The following is a 24,517-nucleotide window of genomic DNA, read 5'->3' as shown; positions in this document are numbered from 1 at the left end:
CTCACCAAAATGGCACGTCCCCTCCTGAGTCACAGTTTCTGTCCATGCCAGGTGGTCCCTTCAGTCCATTCCAGTCCAAAAAGCACTGATAGTCCCGCTCACGTCTTGCCTTGTTCACATCCCGCAGACCCGCACATGAGTCTCCAGCCACACTGCTCTGCTCTGCTCCCTTGCACCATGACATCACACACACACTCAGGCATCACCTTCGTCGAACCCACCCTCTGCCCGTGCTGCCCAAACACATTGTAGCAGGCACTCGGATGGTCTCAGCTGGCTCCAGACTGGAACTACGCTCAGCCATATTTTTAACTGGCAACCATTTTCAGGTGCATAAAGACAAGGATGAGCGAGTTTGGGGTGGAGGAACTGGACTGGCCTGGACAGAGTCCTGACCTCAATAGATAGAATAGAAGACCTTTGGGATGAATTAGAACGCAGACTGCGAGCCAGGCCTTCTCTCAAACATCGGTACCAGACCTCACAAATGTGCTTCTGGAAGAGTTTTAAAACATTCTCATAGACAGACTCCTAATCCTTGTGGACAGTCTTCTCAGAAGAGTTGAAGCTGTTATAGCTGCAAAGGGTGGACCAACTCAATATTGAACCCTACGGACTAAGACTGGGATGCCAATAAAGTTCATGTAAAAGCAGGCGTCCCAATACTTTTGGTAATATAGTGTATGTCAGCATTTGCGAGTCGTCCTGCAAAAATACATATAGTGTTTTGATCTGTTTAATGTGTGAAACACATAGTAATGTGAGCCAGCTACTAATCATTTGTATTACATTTAAGAAGAAGTTAACAGCGCAGATTAAGTTCATTATTTGAGGTATTGCTGTTTGCATGTGCATTTTCATCTGCTGTTAACTAATAATGATTCCTATCCTACTTTATTCAGGAGGATCTGCTGCCATTTTTGGCGTCATTTTCTCCTCTAGAAGATACATTGATGAGTAGAATTAGCAGTCATAACAGATCTAAAAGATTTAGAAAAGTTTACTTTAAAAATAAAGCTAAAGCCTTTAACTTTTAAGTAGCGCTACTCCTGTAGGAGCCGCATGAGTATTACCCAGATAGTCCTTACTTCTTCACTGGCAACTAGGCACAAGGTATTTTCTGCAGCCAGGTACACGCACACTTTGGTTCTATGTAGTCAAAGACCAGTCTAGGGTGTTGTTTTGTAGTTTTTCTTTTGAAAGGAACTTGGATAGGGTAGGGGATTTGTAGTAGGATACTTCAGAACAAAACTATGCACAGATTCAGGACTGTGCATAGTCCTGATTGAGCAGTAGGTGAAGTCCCCTGCTGGGAGCAGATGGCAGACTTCTCCTGTGTAGCAGTGTAGAAATGAAGAGTATGAGCAAAGTGTCTTGTAGTGAAAAGACAGATAGAGAAAGCTTTTCAGAGCACTAGTCAGTGATCCCTTTAGTTGGACCCTTGACTGTACTAGCACAAAGGGAGTAGCCACAAAGAAAAGGCCCCTAAATCTTTGGTCTGAACTCACATTAGTCGCATTTGGATCCTCTCAGGCACGGGTCCTCTTCAGTCAGCTCTTCGGGAGCACCAGGATCACACCTCCATGTTAGCTTCAGGCCCTCAGGTTGCCCACCTGAGGCCGCGTGGCAGCAAGTGCCAAGGGTGGCAAGCCTGCCTCACCCCTGGGTGGTGCACTCCACCATCTTGGAGGGACCGAGAGCTCACATGTTCTCCCAATATATAGGCCAATCCCAGCATGCCCAGGGGCACCTCCCCCTTAAATGTCTGGAACTGCTACATGCTCATGCTGCCTATTTGCCTAAATCCCTCCCATGGTCCAGAAAGCTCTACTAGTTTTCAGAAGGCGGGTGGAGTCCAGGCAAACTCAACATCACCAGAACACCAGGAGCAGCCCTAGCTAAAGAATTGCAGCATTCTGTTAAGCAGACATGCTAAGATAGATCTGCCACTAGGCCCATCATAGGCGGAGGAGCAAACTACACCAATCTAACTATTTAAATCCTAGCACCTATACTAAGAGGGTGCTGCACTTATAAAAATTGGCCAATGGCATAACAGTTGAATAGTATAGTTTGTGAGCTTCTATTTTTTTTTTTTTTTGCATGCTCACACTGCATTTTCCTAAAAGTTTGCTAAAATTTAGAAACAAAGTGCATAAAAACACTTATAAAACCTCAAGTCCACATTTTCAGCACCTCCTCCCATCCACATATCCCATTCCCTAATTTTTCCCAAAATATTCAAAATATAGACTTTAGGCATGTGCTTGGTAGAAACTGGCTAGCGTCAAGACAGTATGAGAGCACTTTTAATTGGAATCAAATAAAGAAAAGACATTAGAGTATACTATCTGTGAGACAATAGATGGATATTTCTGAGTGAGCACCAGAATTTTGAACCCGGCAGAAAACAGACAAAAACCAAAAAAACCAAAACAATCAATCCAACTAGACAGCAACTGCAGATATTGCTGACACACAAAAAGGTAGTCCTAAAAAGGGTTGCTGGTCGATCAATTTCATTTTGTCGGATGAAGCAAAGAGTCTGATGCACAAAGACCACTGAAGTTAGTGTCCTCCCTTATCTGCAGCTCTGAGGGGATCCCGCATGCTTTCCCCCTTTCCCCCATGAGGATACATCCCCCCTCAGCCAACTTTTTCCTGCCTTTCTCTCTCCCCCCTAATTGTTTTCCCTCATCCCTTACTGGTTTCCATTTACCCTTCTGCACCTCTGTCCTTGACCTATCTCTCTCCCTAGCCCCCCTCCCTTATCTCCTAACCAACACATCTTTCATTCTGACATCTACCATTCGTTATATCTTTTATCCCTTCTGAAAAACCGGTATTGAAATCAGTGTACCCTCTAAATGCTGTCTCAGTCAATCAGGAGGGAGAGTTCCTGACAGCCAAGACTCTCATGCAACATCGCTGGATCAAGATGGGGCTCAGGTAAGTATTGGGGAGGTTGAGGAGGGCTGCTGCGCACAGAAGGTTTTTTATCTAAATTGCTGGATCGAGATTGGGCTCAGGTAAGTGCTAGGGGGGTTGAGGGGTTGCTGCTGCACACAGAAGGTTTTTTATCTAAATTGCTGGATAAAGATGAGCTCAGGTAAATGTTAGGGGGGCTGAGGGGGGCAGCTGCACACAGAAGGTTTTTTTTTTTTATCCTAATGCATAGAATGCATTAAGATTTAAAAAAAAATAAAACTTCTGCCTTTAGAACAACTTTAATAAATAAAAGCTTTAGAAAAAAAAAAGGTTGTTGGGTCTCTAAACTGCAAACACAAAAAAATGTAGCCCACTACATACATAGTACATGGAAATTTAGTGCAATAAAGCACAGTATAGCACCATATAACAGTTAACACCCCACATACAGACAAACCATAGGTGCGCGCACACTGGCGTGCACCACCTACACAGGACTCCTGGTAATGTGTTACTAATCAGTCCAATAACTAAAGCAGTCCTAATAGGCAGAGCTGGGGGGTCCACAATGCACCCAAAACTCCTGTAGCTTCCGAAAGGATCTGGAATGAATCCGCTCACATGTAAGAAAGAAGGCACATACAGGGCGCTGGAGTTAGTAGAATAAGAGAATCAACATTTATTGAAACATGGCACATTTACATGTTAAAATACAAAGTTCAGCCTGGAGGAGCCATAGTATTTAACAGACCAGGATCGAACAGGCAGCAATGTAGTAGAATGACAAGCAAAAGTAATGGATGGCATGATGCCGACATAAGCTCAAAAAGAGCGGGCAGGTCGGCGGCATCTACGGCCGCAAGTGTCAGAGGCTGACGAGCTGTCAGACTAGCAAGGTGATGTCAGGTGTGGGCAGACATAAACAGACTGTCAGCTCTCCCTAAACTACTCCAACACACAATAACAAATGGCTGCTGAGAACTAACCTTTTATTAAAAAGAAGTATCTTTTTCTCCTCACTTAAGAGAAACCTGAGTAAATAAAAAAAGGGCTGTTAAAAAATAGAAAGAGAAAAAAAGAGAAATGCCCTTTTCAAACTGGCGTTCCTTTTTCTTCATCTATTCTGTCACATTTTTTTTTTGTTAGAAAATTGGATGGGAAACAGATTGAGTCTTAAGTTTTTTCATCCGTTGTGTAGATCCATTTTCTATCAAATTTCTAATTTTTGGGACAATTAAATTTAGAATCGTTTGAAAATTGATCGACCGAACCGAATTCTATTTGAAGAATAGCTGGTTGCTAAAGAGCAGGCCAGCAAGCTGTCCGCCATGTCGTCAACAACCGATGAGTCATCATGTAAAAAAAACATAGCCGGTTATAAAAAACTGAAAAAATAGCGGGTCTGGTATGGATTTTAAGGGGAACCCAATGCCAAAATTGAAAAAACAAAAACAAATGTAGCACCCTACAGGTAGGTGCTAGGTAAATGTATAGTGGGCCTTGTCTGCCTAACAGCAGGGCTGTGATTTATTTAGTTAGGGTGTCAGAGCTTCCAGATGTGCCTGCTAAGGGGAGAAGTATCCCCATTGGCTCCTGTGAGAGGCTTCTCATAGGGCAGTGTGGGAAGCCCAATCAGGGGACACATCCAAGCTTGTAACTACCCCAGAAGGCAGATTATGCTGCAAAGGATTCTGGGAGTGGGTATAAGTTTGGGGGAAGTGCGTGAGAGGGGGTAATGGCGGGAGCAGAGTCCCAGGAGGGAGAGTGCGGCTGTCTATACTCCTGTCTAAGGAGGTGGATGTCTCGGGTGCTGCCTGAGAATCCAGAGAGTGTTGAGTTGAGCTGAGGGGATCCGGTGTGCCGAGAGCCTGCGGAGCGTGAGAGGGGTCCAGTCCCAGGAAAGTCTACACAGGTCATAAGTACTGCGGATTGACCCTGGGGGTCTGCCAGAGTCAGAGGGGACCACTCCGGAAGAGGTTCTGGGATCAAGTGCCAGCTAGCTGAAAGGGGGTACCTTTGAGGACCCTGAAGTTACAGAGGGGGGTTCATAGTCAGTGAACCCTGAAGAGTTCAAGGTTAAAGTGGATGCCTGCATATGGGCCCTGAATTGGACAGAGTGTGACAATTGAGAGTTGCAGCTTTACAGAATCCTCCAATGTACTATCTCAAGCCAGTGCAAGGCGGGAGGGGAGTATTCAGTGACTTTGCAGTACAGCAGTGTCAGTAATTCTACAATTCACAGTCTTGGGTCTTCTGGACTTATTGTCGAGGATCCAGCACTTCTATCAAGCTACAGTGTGTTCTCAGTGTTAGTGAGCGTTGGCTGGCGTCGGCTGGCGTCAAGGAAGCGCCAACGGGCATTTTTCTAGGATTAAGTCCCAAGTGTAATTAGTTAAGCCTAAAGGAGTACCCCACTCACTCCCTTCTCCCATCCCCTTTTCTACAATAAAAACCACAAAACCAAGATGCCGGAGTCGTCCATGTCTCACTTCTCACACCCAGGGTCGCAGCTCACATGGGCTGGAGAGGTACCCGGTAACAATGGCAGACCCACATCGGGCCACAGACCTGGAAAACCTGCCACACAAAATTTGTACCAGACCCTTATCTGAGCAAGCAGCCTGGCAGGTCAGGAAAGGGGTGGGGAATAGCAATCGCCCACCCCCCCAACCATACCATGGGGGGGGTGTTTGGGGCGGGGGGGCTCTACCCCCCCGATCATCTTGTTCCCATGTTGATGGAGACAAGGGCCTCTTCCCCACAACCCTGGCTGATGGTTTTGGGAGTTTGTGAGCAGGGAGCTTATCAGAATTTGGAAATTTGGAAGCCCCCTTTGTGAATAAGTAAGGGGTACATACCCCCTACTCTTTCACCAAAAAAAAAGTGTATTGTAACGACAAAGGCTCTCACCGTCTGCCCGCCCTGCCATCTGACAGTTCTTAAATAACTAAGTGGAGGGGCCACCCAATGACTGCCCCCTTGTGATGTCATCGACCTGGCATGCCGTCTCAGGGACGTCTTTGGGTGGCCTGCCCCTTAGTTATTTAAGAACTGTCAGTCAGCAAAAAGGGCAGATGGCGAGAACCTTCATCGGGAACAGAGCTTTTTCTTTTTTCAGGTGGACGGTGGCCGCAGGCATCGTGATTGATAATAGATCTACACTGGGGGACATTTTTTTTATTTTTGTTTTTTTAATCCCTAAGCCTTTTTCTGACATTTAATGCTTACAAGTTAAAATCAGTATTTTTTGCTAGAAAATTACTTAGAACCCCCAAACATTATATATATATATATATATATATATATATATTTTTTAGCAGAGACCCTAGAGAATAAAATGACGGTTGTTGCAATATTTTATGTCACACAGTATTTGCGCACTGCTCTTTCAAATGCATTTTTATTTGGAAGAAATACACTTTCATGAATTAAAAAAAAATGAAACAGTAAAGTTAGCCCAATTTTTTTGTATAATGTGAAAGATGTTATTTCAAAGCAACAATATTCGGCCGTGTATACAGGCCTTTACACTGACTAAAGGGACATGGAAGAAATGGGGAGGAGCTACATAGGACTAAACTAGCTAGCACTAAACAGGAAGGGAAGGCAGAGGAAAATACCAAAATCACATTAAACAAGTTGTTGTAGCCAAAAACTGCCACTATCTGTCACCATACTACAAAACAACAATGACCTAATGATTAAGGATGATCGAACTTTTGAAAAGTTCGGTTCGGCCAGAACATCCGAACTTCCCAAAAGTTCGGCCCGGATTTCAGAACCCCATTGAAATCAATGGTACCCGAACTTCGGTAACCAAAAAACACCATTTTTAAGCCCTAAAAGCCAATAAACGCCCCTAAAAAGTGCCCAGGGTTCTGGGTCATGCCCCATTAACTATTAATCACACAAAAAAAAGTTCTTAAAAATTGTCATTTTTGATAAAAAAAGCCAATTATTGAAAAAAATTTAAAAAAAAAAGAAGAGATTTTTTGATTTTGACTTTGGATTTAGTATCTGTGGGGTCTAAAAGGTGTGCATGTGACGTTTCAGCTCTGTAGCATGTCCAGAACCATGAAAAAAAAAAAAGATAATTTTTCAGTAGAACAGGGATGTGGGTCGGGACCCTCCTTTAACTTTAACACCTATATGATCTTTTTTTCTTGTTCTGGACATGCTACAGAGCTGAAACTTCACAAGTACACCTTTTAGACCCCCCAGACACCAAATCACACAAAAAAGTTCTTAAAAATTGTCATTTTTGATAAAAAAAAGCCAATTATTGAAAAAATTAAAAAAAAAAAAAAGAAAAAAAGAGATTTTTTTATTTTGACTTTGGATTTAGTATCTCGGGGGTCTAAAAGGTGTGCATGTGAAGTTTCAGCTCTGTAGCATGTCCAGAACCATGAAAAAAAAAAAGATAATTTTTCAGTAGAACAGGGATGTGGGTCGGGACCCTCCTTTAACTTTAACACCTATATGATCTTTTTTTCTGCTTCTGGACATGCTACAGAGCTGAAACTTCACAGGTACACCTTTTAGACCCCCCAGACACCAAATCACACAAAAAAAGTTCTTAAAAATTGTCATTTTTGATAAGCCAATTATTGAAAAAATTAAAAAAAAAAAGAGAGATTTTTTGATTTTTACTTTGGATTTCAGATCTGGGGGGTCTAAAAAGTGTACATGTGAAGTTTCAGCTCTGTAGCATGTCCAGAACCAGAAAAAAAAAAGATTGTTTGTATTAGAACACTTTCTTTCAGGACAGGTAGTTAGCTTCTCTCCCGGTTTAATAGCAGGCATTTTTTGGGGTTCTTTGCAGTCAGGAAAAACATCTGAACTTGTGTATAGTGGTACTGTGCACAAGTTCAGATGTTTTGCCTGCCTCCAAAAACCCCCAAAAAATGGCAGCAAAAACACACCTGGGCATTTTTTTTTTGGACGCTAGCGTTTTTTTGGCATTTTTTTGGGTTCTTTGCAGTCAGGAAAAACATCTGAACTTGTGTATAGTGGTAATGTGCACAAGTTCTGATGTTTTGCCTGCCTCCAAAAACCCCCAAAAAATGGCAGCAAAAACACACCTGGGCATTTTTTATTTGGACGCTAGCGTTTTTTTGGCATTTTTTGGGTTCTTTGCAGTCAGGAAAAACATCTGAACTTGTGTATAGTGGTACTGTGCACAAGTTCAGATGTTTTGCCTGTCCCCAAAAACCCCCCAAAAATGGCAGCAAAAACACACCTGGGCATTTTTTTTTGGACGCTAGCGTTTTTTTTGGCATTTTTTTGGGTTCTTTTGAGGCAGGCAAAACATCTGAACTTGTCTATAGTGGTATATATGCACACATACTTATATGTTTATACACACCTAGACATATATAGGTGTGATAGTAGCAGAAATATATTAGTGTAAATGATTCCATTAGCGCAAGCATATATTTCTGCTACTATCACACCTATATATGTCTAGGTGTGTATATAAATATATGTATGTGTGTATATACACCACTATAGACAAGTTCAGATGTTTTGCCTGCCTCAAAAGAACCCCAAAAAATGCCCAAAAAAACGCTAGCGTCAAAAAAAAAAATGCCCAGGTGTGTTTTTGCTGGCATTTTTTGGGAGTTTTTGGAGGCAGGCAAAACATCAGAACTTGTGCACAGTACCACTATACACAAGTTCAGATGTTTTTCCTGACTGCAAAGAACCCCAAAAAATGCCAAAAAAAATCGCTAGCGTCCAAAAAAAAATGCCCAGGTGTGTTTTTGCTGCCATTTTTTGGGGGTTTTTGGAGGCAGGCAAAACATCAGAACTTGTGCACAGTACCACTATACACAAGTTCAGATGTTTTTCCTGACTGCAAAGAACCCAAAAAAATGCCCAAAAAAAACGCTAGCGTCCAAAAAAAATGCCCAGGTGTGTTTTTGCTGCCATTTTTTGGGGGTTTTTGGAGGCAGGCAAAACATCAGAACTTGTGCACAGTACCACTATACACAAGTTCAGATGTTTTCCTGACTGCAAAGAACCCCAAAAAATGCCTGCTATTAAACCGGGAGAGAAGCTAACTACCTGTCCTGAAAGAAAGTGTTCTAATACAAACAATCTTTTTTTTTTTCTGGTTCTGGACATGCTACAGAGCTGAAAGTTCACATGTACACCTTTTAGACCCCCCAGATCTGAGATCCAAAGTAAAAATCAAAAAATCTCTCTTTTTTTTTTTTTTCAATAATTGGCTTTTTTATCAAAAATGACAATTTTTATGAACTTTTTTTGTGTGATTTGGTGTCTGGGGGGTCTAAAAGGTGTACCTGTGAAGTTTCAGCTCTGTAGCATGTCCAGAACCAGAAAAAAAAAAGGATTGTTTGTATTAGAACACTTTAAACACAGGTAGTTAGCTTCTCTCCCGGTTTAATAGCAGGCATTTTTTTGGGTTCTTTGCAGTCAGGAAAAACATCTGAACATGTGTATAGTGGTACTGTGCACAAGTTCTGATGTTTTGCCTGCCTCCAAAACCCCCCCAAAAAATGCCAGCAAAAACACACCTGGGCAATTTTTTTTTTGACGCTAGCGTTTTTTTGCCATTTTTTTGGGTTCTTTTGAGGCAGGCAAAACATCTGAACATGTGTATAGGGGGTATATATAGACATATATGTCTGAATATATACCCCTAGACATATATAGGTGTGATAGTAGCAGAAATATATTCCTGTAAATGATTTCATTAGCGCAAGCATTTATTTCTGCTACTATCACACCTATATATGTCTAGGGGTATATATTCAGACATATATGTCTATATAAATATACCCCCTATACACATGTTCAGATGTTTTGCCTGCCTCCAAAACCCCCCAAAAAATGCCAGCAAAAACACACCTGGGCATTTTTTTTTTTATGCTAGCGTTTTTTTGGCATTTTTTTGGGGTTCTTTTGAGGCAGGCAAAACATCTGAACATGTGTATAGGGGGTATATATAGACATATATGTCTGAATATATACCCCTAGACATATATAGGTGTGATAGTAGCAGAAATATATTCCTGTAAATGATTTTTATTAGCGCAAGCATTTATTTCTGCTACTATCACACCTATATATGTCTAGGGGTATATATTCAGACATATATGTCTATATATACCCCCTATACACATGTTCAGATGTCATGTCTGACATCAAACATGTCCTCAAAAAAGCACTGGCAGTGGCAGCCCCTGCAGCATAAAAAATGCTTGGCTGGTGAGAAGCCATATTCCAGTTACGAAGCTATTCAGAGAAATTATCATTTCTCTATAGCGGTCACCTTGCTATGGAAGGGTTTTGTCACCCTGCCATAGCAGTCACTGCCAGTTAACCCTACACTACACTACGGTCCCCTTACACTTAACACTTTCCCTACAGAAACTCAATTTTTGAAGCTAACTTAAGTGTAAAGGAGCACTCTAACTACACTAGATATCCCTTTCCTCACACTAAAAATAGCTAAATGACACTTTTAAAGTAAAATTAACAGAACTGCTTCCATTCTCTTCCATGTCCAGTATAACAATGCTAGGAATATGGCGGGGGCGATCTTATATACTGGGGGGCGTATTCACTAATGATTGGTCTAGGGACCCCCTAGTCACTCCAATCACATTCCTAGCATTCTCCTGCCCCCTCAATTGGCTTTTGCTAATGGTTCTGGTCCAATCACTGGCTTTTAAAGCCCATTTCCTGAAGCATTGCATTTTGGGCGGTTCTGGTTGCCGAATTCCAAACTTTTTGGGCAAAAAGTTCTAAATTCGGCCGAAACCTCAAACACCCAATGTTCGGGTCGAACCGATGGTGGACCCGAACCGTTCGATCATCCCTACTAATGATGTTCAATACAACACAGACAAGTTACATGAAAGTGGAGCAGAACAGTTAGCGATAGCGTCAATTTGTTTTTGGTAAAAAAATGAAAAAGTTTTATCTTTAGCGTCAATGTAAGTGTCAATGTCAGTGTGTTTTATGTAGAAAAAAAAAGGTTTTGGCTGGAGACAGAATTTAGCATTTCTTGCTTGTGTGGAAATTGCAGCACTTTCACCCAATAATATGGAATAGACAGATATTTACTAGTAACAATACAAACTGGTTCCTGCTGTGTAATTTATCTGACATGTCCATATAACTTTAAAGGGCACATATTGTGAAAAATAGTGTGCTCTGATAACTGTATGAAGTAAATACATATAATGATAGTATTCAGTATATCACATTTTACTTGATGTTTGCAAGCAGACCAAGCTGTCAAGAAAAAGTGACAGTAGCTTGGACAGACTGAAGAACTACAAGTTTGCAAAAGACACAATAATTTACATAATTTAAATCGTGCAAGAAGCTATGGCCTAAATCTATAGTCCAAAGTAGAGTTTCTGGCACTTTTATACTGTTTAAAAAATATATGCTGTGTAGCCCTACCCTCAAAGAGGCTGCTGTTAACTGTCCCCCCTATTTCTGCACAGACAGGCAACAAGCATTTTTTACTTCTGGACACAAGAAGCCAGTCTCTGAGCTTGTTTTGATGGTTTTATTAGTTATTATTATTAATAAATTGGATGGGGTAGAGGGGTTATGGGTTGCCCAACTTGGCAGAAACAACGAATGGGGACAACTTCCTTCCTCTGTACAAAGTAAGGATCCTAGACTGCTCTCCCTCCCAGACACATTTAAGTCCTTCAGAATCAGTCCCTTGAGGGCTAGGAGTTATTAGCCCTATTTGGAAAAGTCTGTTGTAAACTGAATGCAGGAGTAATTCCTCTCCTTTGCGGAACTGCTTCCAACTCCTTTGCCTACAGGAACTACCAGCCCGCCTGGCTGTGCGGAGGATCCCCCAGGACAAGGGATATAAAGGGTTAAGTACAGCTCGGTGCTTCAGAAATCTTGCTACATAAATCTTTCCCCTTGTGAATCTCTGGGTATGCTAGTGTACTCACTCTGTCCTTCTTGCTCCCTGCTGCTCCTTAGGCAAGATTCCTTCTAAAACCGTGATGCTGACAGGATCTTCCCTAGCCAGCTCGAGCCCAACCTGACAGCAGTGCCTCCTAGGTCACCAACAGCCTCCTCAGCATGCTATCTTCCACTTGACTCCCCTGCTGGCATGGCTCCTCCATATTTAAGGGCTGACCTAACCACTCTGCCAGGACATTCTGCCTGAGGATTGGCCAAATTCCCTCAAGTATGCATATCAGAACCTCCTGGCCTCCGCCCACTAACTTCAAGAAGCTTCTCCCAGCTTCTAGATCCAGGAGGAGGTACCAGAGATCTGGCTCTGTTGAGCCACCCAGCCTGACCTGCAGTAACCCTGACCCAATTTCTGCCTCACAATAAACCTACCATGAGTCATAGACTTAAATTTGCCTGCACTAATACTAGTAGCACACTAGAGGGCACTACACTCCCCTTAAAAACAGCCATGTCCCCATTGGTTTGAAAAAATACAAAAAAAATGGTTCCTGCGCCCAGGAGCAAGGGCATCCCATAAGAAAATCAGAAGGGGAAAAGGGAACAAATTTGGAAAGGGATTTTGTACAAATAAATAGACAAAAGAAAAATAAAATATGTACAGTTGACTGTAGCACTGTACCTGTAGGGCTTGCTTATGATGACTTGTTGGTCCTCTACTGATTACCTACAAACAGTCACTTAGGGTACAGTTCACACATCCCTCTGTACTCCCAATGGCTCGTCGCTCAATAAACAGTCCAGGGGTATTGGTTTTTAGTGTTTATTTTGGAACTTGGATAGGAGAAGGGAATAGTGGGATACTCCAACTGTAACTATTCACAATGGATAAGGACAACCCTCACTTGGCCTCACCAGGTTGCTTGTGAAAGCAGCTTCAGTGCTTAATGTATACTACCACATGTATAGAAAGGGTTAAGTCTACTTGCTTATTCTTTCCAGGAATATACTTGGTGAACTATATTCTCTTCAGGACACTCACTAGCATCCCCTTTACTGACACTCGTCCACTGACTCCTCTAGCTGCAGGGGTGGCGCCCCCCAGGTCAGGCCTATTGACACAGATCTGTACTCCCTGTACTGCAGAATCAGATCCTCCAGTGTCTCCCCTTTCAGTCAGCTTCACAGGACCTCTGGGTTCAGCTCCTCTCTAACACTCCTTAGGCCATCAGGTCAACCACCTGAGGCCGCATGGCAACTCTACAGAGGAGGAGGCAGCTGCTCCCCTCCCTCCGGGACTCCGCTATCCAGACGAAAGACCCTGAGCACATGTGCTCCTGGCATTTATACAGTATCCCAGCATGCAACGAGGCACTTTCCTCTGCCAAATCACCAGAGTTGTATCAAACACCTGTACACTCATTTGTCAGGTTTCCTCCTACTGTCCAACATGACTCCCTATTGGACCAGTGTGAAACACTCTGCAGACAGAATAAGTTGCGCCTGAGCACATTGAGCAGACCTCACTAACAGATCCTGCTCTCTGGTAGGCAGAGAACAATATAGATTTACCTTTAATCCCACTGGTAAGCAGACAGGATTCAAAACTATACTCTCTCTCTAGCACCTACCTAGGAACGGTGCTGCATGGCATATATATAGGAACTAATATATACAGTAATCCTAAATACAGCTCCCTGCAGATAGCAAGCAAAATATGTACATACAGTATAATTTACATTTTACCGACATGCATTCTTCAAACAGAGCACCTCCCCTTAAAGCGGTAGTATCCCGCTTTTTGACACTTTTACCTACAGGTAAGCCTATAATAAGGCTTACCTGTAGGTACAAATAATATCTCCTAAACCGGCATGGTTTAGGAGATATTTACAGTGCATGCAGCCGCTCTCGCGAGCGGCGCATTCGCGCTCTGAAGGGACCTTCAATTAATTTGCCGGGAGCTTGCCGGAAAATCACTCCCGCCCGCATGCGCGCGAGTGACGTCATCGCGGCTCCGGCCAATCATCGCGCCGGAGCCGTCTCTTCCGGCCAATCACCGCGCCGGAGCCGCCGAACCCGGAAGAGACGGCGAGGGATCATGGCAGCGCCCGCAGCGATGTCCGGGGGTCCGTGTCGGGGCTTCGTTCTAAGGTAAGTTACACATAATGGGCTAGTATGCGATGCATACTAGCCCATTATGCCTTTGTCTTGCAGGTTTTTTTTTTTTTTTTTTCTAGGGTTTACAACCGCTTTAAAGGGAAGCCCTCCCAACAGAAACTTTAGATTCTCAGAGAAATGTATTGAAAAAGTCCAACACTTGAGCAGGGGGGACAGCCGTCCATGATAAACGTGCAAAACAGAGAGGAAGCACAATCCTCATACGAAAGCTGGCCATACACGGTTCGAATCTCAGCAGGTTTGATCGATCAACTTGGGTACTTCCAGCCTGCCGGATTCTCTTGCGATTATCTCTAGTGGCTTCTATAGCTGCTAGCGATAATCACTGTCGTCTTCCGGCGGGGATGGCTTCCCCAGCCCCCTTTTGGGAGAAGACAATTGCCTGGCAGGAGAGATTCCCACATTAACACTGTCTGTGTTGATGAGGGAATCATGTTAATTTCTTTCCTTACCAATGGTTGCAGGAAAGAAATTTGCTCCGTGTATGGCCGGCCTTACTTAAACTGGCTGAAACAGTCTGCCAGCAGGGCGTTATTATCCTGCTAACAGAAAAAACATAAACAAAGCACTTCAATCTTTGCATGAGTCTTTGAAATGTATTATTAAGGAGGAGCCCCTCATTGCAACAAAGGGTAGCAAAGTTCTAGGCCTCACCCAGGTGTCTTCTCCAAGGACAGCACATCTGAAAGGGAAGTGGGTGAACTAATCTGGCCTAATCTGTGAGGAAGAAACAAAGGCAAGGGACAATCGACATCTATCCCTGCTGTCTTCAGGCTGGAATCCTGCTTCAGCCCCTCTGACAGTACATTTTGAGATTGGGCAGTCTGATGATGTCACCGTTGAGTTTCCTGATAGCAGCCGAATAACTCCATTTTGTCAATCTAGCTTTTATAAACCACTATCCAGTCTTTGTGAATGGCCTGTCCCAGGCTCCATTCCTGCTGAATGTCTGGAAACCAAGTCCAAGCCTCCTGATTATGAGGCCCCCACTGTGGCTTGGGGGCATGCATGTAAAAAGACATAAAAGGCCTTCACCTGCATCTGGCCATGGTGAGTAAATAGGCACTACATAAATAAGTCTATCCAGCTTGACTTTGCAGGCACAGCTAGCAGAAGGAAGATTTTAGTAAGGGGGTGTGAAGATTGTGGCAGGCCATACAATCTAGGTAAGCATGCATCAGAGTCCGGAAAGGGGTTTGCTTTTGTGTAGGGTGACTAAACCAAAAAAATAAGTGTACTTTACACAAAAGGGCAGTTACCATTTAACCCCTTCCCATCCGCCCTGGTGCCCCTCTAAATAGTTCTGAATGGAAAGGATTGTCGATCATGTGACCTCTATCACATATGTTTTTGACAGTTGTTAAGGGTTTATACAGACAGCAAAAAAAACCCGACAAAGGCAAAAAGACTATTAACACACGTGTTAACATACAAGTAACTTTCTTTCAGTGGTTAATAAATTAATAGTAGCGTTTATTGGTTATTAGTCACTAGGGGTGTGATTGCTCACTGAGGAAAGGTCACAAAATTTTGGGTTATGTATACTCTCCTGGTGTTATGTCCTGGTGCTATTCTTCTTGACAATGGCTTCCAATGAAGACATTTTGCTTATTTTCCTTCTTGTAATTTTGTTCTGTTTTATGTGTAGAAAAAATGGAACAGCAACCCATCAAGCATACAGTATGTACTGAGTGTATCCTTTGAAAAATTCAAAGATATTGTGAATAATGTTTTAATTACTGTAGAATGTCAATGCAAACCTTTGATACCCTGCTTGGATTGATTTCTAGTGATCTCATTAAAGAAAGAACTGGAATGAGGCTTGCCATATCTGTTGAAGAAAGGCTAATCATGTTAAGGTAATGACATTTTTGAAGTTTCCTTACATACCACACACAACATTAGTTTACTTTGAAAACAGTGAATGTGACTTGCACCAAACATTCAGTGGACAGTCAATCACTGCTATTTATGTTACATATAGACCTAAAAGATCCGCCTGCAGTGAATGTTTGGTGATTATCAGATTCATTGTTTTATGAATATCCCCTAAATGGTAAAAAAGATAATATGTAAAAGAAAAAAAAAATTAAAATATTATGCTTTTTTGTTAATGAACCTTGGTAACGCAGCCAGAACATGTGACAACCCTTCCAATAGTCCTGTTCCAGGGGACAGTATCTTTATTCCACGTGCTTTTTTTGTAGATGAGGTATTTCTCATCATGCAAAATGTAATGGACCCTTGCTCTGGCCATTCCGGTGTCGTTCCTAAATAAATTTTTAAATATTGACTATCACAAGCCTGCTTGTAGACAGGTGCCCACTGAATGGGTAATGTATTTTTTCTATGCTGACTCATGTTTTGCAGTTATCTAGGTCAGCTGTCTTTCCTGCAAAACTGTTACAATGTTGATGTGTGGTGGGTCTGAGGGATTGTTTGGCTACATTTTCCTGCCATTTTTCCACAGATTCACATAGAAAGGGGCCCTTTGGTGCCCCAGGAGAGAGCTGCTGGAATAACTGACAAGATGTAGGCTGTTATGCTGCTGGATGGTGCCCTTGGGGCTCCGTGACAGACTGGGAGCCTGAGGACTCTTAACTACCAATCTTGAACTTACTGCCTCTAAGGATCGTTGCCAAACATGGACTATATGGACTCTCTGCTGTTATTTGGGCATGAGCATGTACACTAAAGCAATTTGTACATGGATTCAGATAAGAAGCTGCCTGATAAGAACTGTTCCTGCATGTTGCCTTTCTTCAGTAACGTTATCCTTAACTGCTCAATGCCTGGTATGAAGTCTCTTCTTAAGTGGTGTATTGCATGGTGTACCCAAAGAACAGGGCTTGTGACATGGGGACTGTAGGTGAGAGTAGATACGTTGCACTTTAGTCCAGCAGGTAGTTTGATGTCTAGCATAGGCCATATAGCTGTTGCTAGGGACAAGTGCACATGTGTTTTTAGGTTAAGGCAATCAACCAGAAAGGGATCAGGTGACTTGGCATAGGGTGACAGTTGCTGTGAGAGTAAAGGGTTGTTGTGCTTGTCCCCTTCACTAGCAGCCATCTCCCTGCATTTTGGGGACCGGACTTATAGCAGAGGGTACCTAGGGACCTAGCCTGGAAGTCACGGGAGAGACGTAGAGGGGCCCCTTGGGGAGAGAGAGCCAGCACCTAGTTACAGAGTGTAGTTAATATCTTGTATCCACTGGTAAGAGAACCTGGCACTGGGAGTGAGGTGACAGGTATTGCTGGGTTACATACTAAGACTGGGATGCCATTAAAGTTCATGTGCGTGTAAAGGCAGGCGCCCCAATACATTTGGTAATATAGTGTAGATGAATATATGCAAAGTCCTATGTATTGGTTTAATGCTCTGGGGTCTCCAAAGGTAAAGCTGATGATTATGAGTGAAAAGGGCTCATGGATATTAGCCATAGTATAAATTGCTGCATACTTACTTCCCTCCAAGTCAGAGAGTCAGATCAACCAAACAACTAAAATGTAAAGAAAAATAAAACCAAAAGTAAAAATTCCCCAAAAGCAACTATGTAAAACTGTTACATAGATAGTCTGGCTAAAAAAAGACACAAGTCCATCTAGTTCAACCAATAGAGGAAGATTTTATATACAGTAAAACCTTGAATTGCGAGCATAATTCGTTCCGGAAACATGGTTGTAATCCAAAGCACTCATATATGAAAGCGAATTTCCCCATAAGAAATAATGGAAGCTCAGATGATTCGTTCCACAACCATTTATTCATAAGTCCTCCAGTTTAAAGTCCATATAAAAAGATTATAGCAATGTGATAGGTTGTGTAACCATGAAATGTCCATCCACAAATGGCGCCTCCACAAGGGGATTAGAAGCAAAATCCAGCAGGAGTTACAGAGTATAAAAGAGAAGAGAGGCGCCTCTAACTGTAGCAATATGGTTACATTTAATGAAGGTACAACATTTAGCAACATGGCTGATCAGGGCCGATCCCAGGCGGGCGCTGCGGGTGCAGTGCGCCCAGGCGCCGCCTGGTGGGGGGCGCACTATCCTCTCCCGCCGCAAGTCTCTCACTGCAGCCTCGGAGCTGCTATATACATTGCAGTTGTGAGCTGAGGGGAGGGGCGACAGTGAGGGTGGAAGACAGGACAAAGGCATCGTGGGGGGGGGGGGCGGACCGCACCAGGGTGTCCACGGGGGGAGGGTGACACCACTCTGCCTCTCATTGAATCGCCGCTGCTCCACATAGTACTGAGCAGGACCAGTATGGGAAGAGGGCGCAGTTTGATGGGTAAAATATGCTGCCGAATGTAAGAGACAGAGAGCGGCTATGTACCTACATGTAGAGTAGATGGTAGCACCCACCCCCTGCCTACACAGCGCGCTGTACTATTCCCCAAGTGACAGAGTGGAGGAGGAGGGGCAGGTGAGGATGGAAAGTCTCCAACTATCAGTGCTTCCTGATGACTCCAGAATAGATGCTCACTGTATAACTTTCCTGCTTCTGAACAGCGGCTTTCCCCTCCCCTATCTAATCCTTTTCATCACTCCTGCTTTCTCTCACAGTTTCCTGATGTCCGTGAGACATCGGCACCCCCCCCCCCCCAGCCTTCTGTTTTTGAATGGTGCTCTCTATCCTCCTGTGTCTGTGCTGCTGAATCTACTACGATCTACTCAGCTAACAGGTAAAAAGTTCAGGCTTTTTAGTCCCTGATATAGCTGTGCAGACAACTGTTCTATTTTTAGTAAGGACCTATTAACAAGGGGTGCAAACAATGTGTCTCCCATGCTGGGCTGTCTTTTATCAGCACGGGGGGTACATAGGTGGGCGCATCCCAGTGCCAGCACCTCATTAAATTTCTACTGGGACATAAGACTGCCTGGACACAGCCTCTGTATTCTAATATGACACACAGATGCAGGTGCCAATAGAAATGAATGGGACGCTGGCACAGGGACGCACACAGCACCCGTACATCCCTGTGCTGATAACAGAGCGCCCTGCACAGGTTACACGTCTGCACCACATATGAATGGTGACATAGAACAGTGACATCCGCAGCCCTGCTGAGATATCATACAAGAGCTTTACACCACAGAGCCCAGCACACCACAGAGCCCGGCACACCACAAAGCCCGGCACACCCCAGAGCCCGGCACACCCCAGAGCCCAGCACACCCCAGAGCCCAGCATACCAAAGAGACCGGCACACCACAGAGGAGCAAGGAATCAGGACAGGGAGCCAAGAATCAGGACCAGCAGCCAAGAATCAGGACCAGAAGCCAGCCCCAAGGCCCCAGCAGCCAGACCCCAGGACCAGCAGCCGGAATACAGGACCAGCAACCAGGAATCAGGAGGACCAGCAGCCAGACCCCAAGACCAGCAGGCCAGCCCCAGCAGCCAGACCTAAGGACCAGCAGCAAAGCCCCAGAAGCCAGGCCCCAGGACCAGCAGCCAGCCCCAGTACCCATTATTTAAGGTAAGTGAAGTCTTCTAGTCTTGGGCCTGGGCATCAAAGTGCTATTAATTAATATAATATGGTTTATTTTTATATTGTTCGGTGACACTCTAATGTAGTCTCTCATGGGGGCTGGAGGGGACTCTTTCTATCAGAGACTCTCCAATAGGCACAGAGAGGGCCTCTGTAAGATAAACCCCCCTCCAGGTCCCATTAGACTCCGTTGTAGTCTCTAATGGGGCCTGGTGGGGGGTCTTTCTAACATAGACTTTAAAATGCACACAGAGATGACCTCTGTTAGAGAGACCCTCCTCCAGGTTCCATGATACAACCCCATTGTAGTCTCTAATGGGGCCTGGTGGAGGCTCTTTCTAACAGACTCTCTAACAGAGGCCCTCTCTGTGTTCCTTGGAGAGACCCCCCTCCAGGTCCCATTAGGAAAGGGGAGGAGTTAGTAAGATGACCACGCCCACACGGGCGCCATAAATATTTCTGCACCCAGGCGTCTGTTACCCTAGGATCGGCCCTGTGGCTGATGATTAAAAGAGGCACGTCTAAGAATGCAGGCAACTGGGGTAAAGCTGTCCACATAGACATCCTCTTCACCGTCGGCTCTCACGGCTGTCAGTCTGCAGTCATGACCGGGAAGTTTACCCTGCAGTAGAGCGACCTGAAAACAAGGCTTAAAGTGCTTGTGGAGCGCAGTGTGGAAGGGATGACTTCAATGGCAGTAAGGAGGATGGTCTATGTGGACAGCTTTACCCCGGATGCCTGCATACTTAGATGTGCCTGTTTTATTCACCAACCATGTGAGTTGCTAAATGTTGAACCTTCATTAAATGTAACCATATTGCTACACTTAGAGGCGTCTCTCTTCTCTTTTATACCCCGTTTTGACGTTACGATACTTGTATATCAAGACATCGCTTGTTTATCAAGTAAGAATTTATAAAAAAATGTGCTTGTCTTGCAAAACGCTCTCAAACTAGGTTACTCTCAATCCAAGGTTTTACTATATATATATATATATATATATATATATATATATATTAAAATTGTGACAAAAAAGCCGTCATACACAGGGCCTCAAAATATCAAAACAAAACTAAATGGTACAGATAAAAAAATGTGTCAAAAATATAGCATGTCTACATAGTAGAAAAATTTGTGCCAAAAAATATATACAGTGGGTACGGAAAGTATTCAGACCCCCTTAAATTTTTCACTCTTTGTTATATTGCAGCCATTTGCTAAAATCATTTAGCTTTAACATTGTTGCAGATTTATTAAAAAAGAAAAACTGAAATATCACATGGTCCTAAGTATTCAGACCCTTTGCTCAGTATTTAGTAGAAGCCCCCTTTTGATCTAATACAGCCAGGAGTCTTTTTGGGAAAGATGCAACAAGTCTTTCCCACCTGGATTTGGGGATCCTCTGCCATTCCTCCTTGCAGATCCTCTCCAGTTCTGTCAGGTTGGATGGTAAACGTTGGTGGACAGCCATTTTTAGGTCTCTCCAGAGATGCTCAATTGGGTTTAAGTCAGGGCTCTGGCTGGGCCATTCAAGAACAGTCACGGAGTTGTTGTGAAGCCACTCCTTCGTTATTTTAGCTGTGTGCTTAGGGTCATTGTCTTGTTGGAAGGTAAACCTTCGGCCCAGTCTGAGGTCCAGAGCACTCTGGAGAAGGTTTTTGTCGAGGATATCCCTGTACTTGGCCGCATTCATCTTTCCCTCGATTGCAACCAGTCGTCCTGTCCCTGCAGCTGAAAAGCACCCCCACAGCATGATGCTGCCACCACCATGCTTCACTGTTGGGACTGTATTGGACAGGTGATGAGCAGTGCCTGTTTTTCTCCACACATACCGCTTAGAATTAAAGCCAAAAAGTTCTATTTTGGTCTCATCAGACCAGAGAATGTTATTTCTCACCATCTTGGAGTCCTTCAGGTGTTTTTTAGCAAACTCCATGCGGGCTTTCATGTGTCTTACACTGAGGAGAAGCTTCCGTCGGGCCACTCTGCCATAAAGCCCCGACTGGTGGAGGGCTGCAGTGATGGTTGACTTTCTACAACTTTCTCCCATCTCCTGACTGCATCTTTGGAGCTAAGCCACAGTGATCTTTGGGTTCTTCTTTACCTCTCTCACCAAGGCTCTTCTCCCCCGATAGCTCAGTTTGGCCGGACGGCCAGCTCTAGGAAGGGTTCTGGTCGTCCCAAACGTCTTCCATTTGAGGATTATGGAGGCCACTGTGCTCTTAGGAACCTTAAGTGCAGCAGAAATCTTTTTGTAACCTTGGCCAGATCTGTGCCTTGCCACAATTCTGTCTCTGAGCTCTTCAGGCAGTTCCTTTGACCTCATGATTCTCATTTGCTCTGACATGCATTGTGATCTGGAAGGTCTTATATAGACAGGTGTGTGGCTTTCCTAATCAAGTCCAATCAGTATAATCAAACACAGCTGGACTCAAATGAAGGTGTAGAACCATCTCAAGGATGATCAGAAGAAATGGAAAGCACCTGAGTTAAATATATGAGTGTCACAGCAAAGGGTCTGAATACTTAGGACCATGTGATATTTCAGTTTTTCTTTTTTAAAAAATCTGCAACAATGTCAACAATTCTGTGTTTTTCTGTCAGTATGGGGTGCTATGTGTACATTCATGAGGAAGAAGAATGAACCTAAATGATTTCAGCAAATGGCTGCAAAATAACAAAGAGTGAAAAATTTAAGGGGGTCTGAATAATTTCCGTACCCACTGTATATGCGCAAGATAAGCAATAGTATAATTATAGTGCTAGTGCCAAGTGAAAGTACCTAATGTGATATATTAGGTCAGTTACACTTAATTCGGTCCATACAGTAATATGTATAAAATAACATTGGCTGATATAAAGTGATCTGTGCTCTAAATGGACAGTCCATACACAGTATGCAATAATCCTTTTGTTAATCCAGCATTCCAACCATCATTGCAAATCCTTATAATGATGCTGTTAGAAGAAACAATGTTTGGTGGTGTTGCAGCAAAAGGAGTTCCACAATATCATGCACTGTGCCCATTGTCTTCACACATGCCCCCCTCTTGGTGTTACACTCACCAGCGATCTTTCCCCTTAAAAGGGGGCTTAAGATTCAATCAGCATAAACCAAATCAGGAAATCCTTGACACGATTCGATCCACGGACCCGAAAACCAGAAGTGATGCAATGACGCTGTGGCTCCGCCCTACGAGTTTGGTCACACTGACGTCATCGGGAGCGGCTGTAAGTGAAATACTGTTTTTAATAAATATATACATATGGTATTACACTATGGAGTCTGTTTTGCCATTTGCATGTATGATTGAGATCACTGGGGATTTGGAAGGAGAAAATGTCCTAGGGTTGATCCTGGATATCCTTATACAGCCTGGTGGAGCTGTGAATGCTGGTTACCCCTTTTAAAGCGGAGTTCCGGGCACAGAAACCATTTTTCAATAAACATACCCCCGGGACAGTCAGGGCTAGCACATTCCACAATGGCTAGCCTCTGATCTGTCCTGGTTCGCACTTACCTGCAAGATGAAATACATACTTATAAAATTTCTTCCACAGTGTTGCCATCTCTCTTGTGGGCAGCTGAAGCCGGCGCGGTCCTCTTCTGCGTCTTCTTCCGCGTCCTCTTCTCCCAGAATGCGCCTGCACCGGCCCCTCTCGTCACTTCCGGTGCGGCGCCCCGGAAGTGACGAGCGGGGCCGGTGCCATCTCATTGATTCCTGGGAGCGATGACGTTCAGCTCCCAGGAATCATCGCGAGACAGGAAGTGACGGTGGAGCCGCGGCGCTGAGGAAGGAAGTACCCTGAAGTGAGTATTTTCGATCTTCAATTACAAGGTGAGTAAAAAAAAAAAAAAGAACCTAACTATCCAATTCCTTTTCAGGTGATGCAGAACTAGCGGACGGGCACAAAAAAAAAAAGATCGATTTTGTGCCCGGAACTCCGCTTTAAGGGGAAAGATCTCCTTTTAAGGGGAAAGTGCATAAATTTACATTGAGGCATAACTCATTTGCCACACAGTTGCCTAATGAAACAGTGCATGGAGGTAGGCTTATAAATTGGAGACATCCTATAAGGACATTTTTTCACTGCACTGTAAATAAATTGCAATAGAGACAGACTAAACACAGAGAGCTGTTTAGTCTGTCTCTTAATCTTTGGCTTATGAGGACGTAATTTCTGTATTTGAGAATGGTGAGATAAGCACTTCGCAATTTGAAGCGTCATCATTATTGTTTCTTGATTCATATAGAGTTGCTACGACAAACTGGCTCCCTCCATTTTTGGTCTTTGTTCTTGCCTCCATACAACCTGAGAAAAACTGAACTTTCTTCTTTTGTTTCTTTGTTTTTATAAGTATATATTTTAATTTTTATTTGTTTCTTTTTTCTTTTAAGGGGATAGTGGTGCTTTTTAAAAAAAAAAGTTGTACAATGTAATATGCATATAATGTATATTAATATATGTTTTATATTTTTAGATATATGAATTTTGTATTGAATTAACTGTCACGAGCATGTTTGGCAATCTGAAGAAGAGGAATGTTAGTGCGAAACGCGTAATTGAACCACTGAACTTAACAGTCATTCTACCTTTTTCTGTATGGTTTCATATGTGGATCCAATTATATGTTTTTAAAAACTTTTAATTGCTGTACAATAAAAGTTATGTATTTTTATAAATAAGGTTTTTTTGTGTGTGTAATTGGACAATCCCTTAAATACCAGCAGGCCACCCTTAGAACACCCGCTTTCTTTCTTTTCACATTACTTTTCGCGCTTTGCCTGGGTTGGTGTCCTCCTAATATAGTATCTTCATGAATCCCAGTGTGTGCTAAGACACCCCCACAATTTACTTAATATATCTTTAAAGTTTATATCCTGCACAACATGGTCTGAGGTTTTGATGGGTTTGTTTTTGAGGTTTCCTCATATAGTCATCTAAAAAAGATCTAATTGTTCATAGATCATCCTCTGGTAATAGTGTGATAGA

The sequence above is a fragment of the Pelophylax lessonae genome (assembly GCF_965119305.1).
Source record: "Pelophylax lessonae genome assembly, chromosome: 1".
Lineage (NCBI taxonomy): Eukaryota > Metazoa > Chordata > Amphibia > Anura > Ranidae > Pelophylax > Pelophylax lessonae.
This window is presented reverse-complemented; position numbering follows the sequence as displayed.